Here is a 445-nt window from a genome sequence, read left to right as displayed (position 1 = left end):
GGGAGCGGGGCTTCAACATGGTTTGGGGGGGCTTTTCTAAAGGGAAGGTGGAGTCGCTTCAGGGGGTTGCCTCCATGGCCTCAATCACATTGATTCGGGTTTGAGGTGGGATTTGGGGGGGTTCTCTTTGGGGTTTGGTTGGTTTTTGGGGGGGGAGGGTTTATAAAGATGCTCAACTTTTGACAAGGCACCTTTTAGAGACGTCCCGTGAGGCGGGAGGGCCCGGGTGGGAGCTGTACATTGTCTGTATATCAGCACTTATATACATAGAAATAATGTATTTGTGAGATACAAAACAAGGAAAAACAAGAAAAAGACCAAAAAAAAAGAAGAAGAAGAAGATATATACCCACGAAAAACTCTCTCTTCATAATGCACATATTTTTATAGAGAAACGATACTGGGTTTTGCATTACATGTGACTCTGCAACTGGGTGGTGGTTCC

Source organism: Nestor notabilis, unplaced genomic scaffold (genome assembly GCF_000696875.1).
Source record: "Nestor notabilis isolate BGI_N333 unplaced genomic scaffold, ASM69687v1 scaffold4252, whole genome shotgun sequence".
NCBI lineage: Eukaryota > Metazoa > Chordata > Aves > Psittaciformes > Psittacidae > Nestor > Nestor notabilis.
This window is presented reverse-complemented; position numbering follows the sequence as displayed.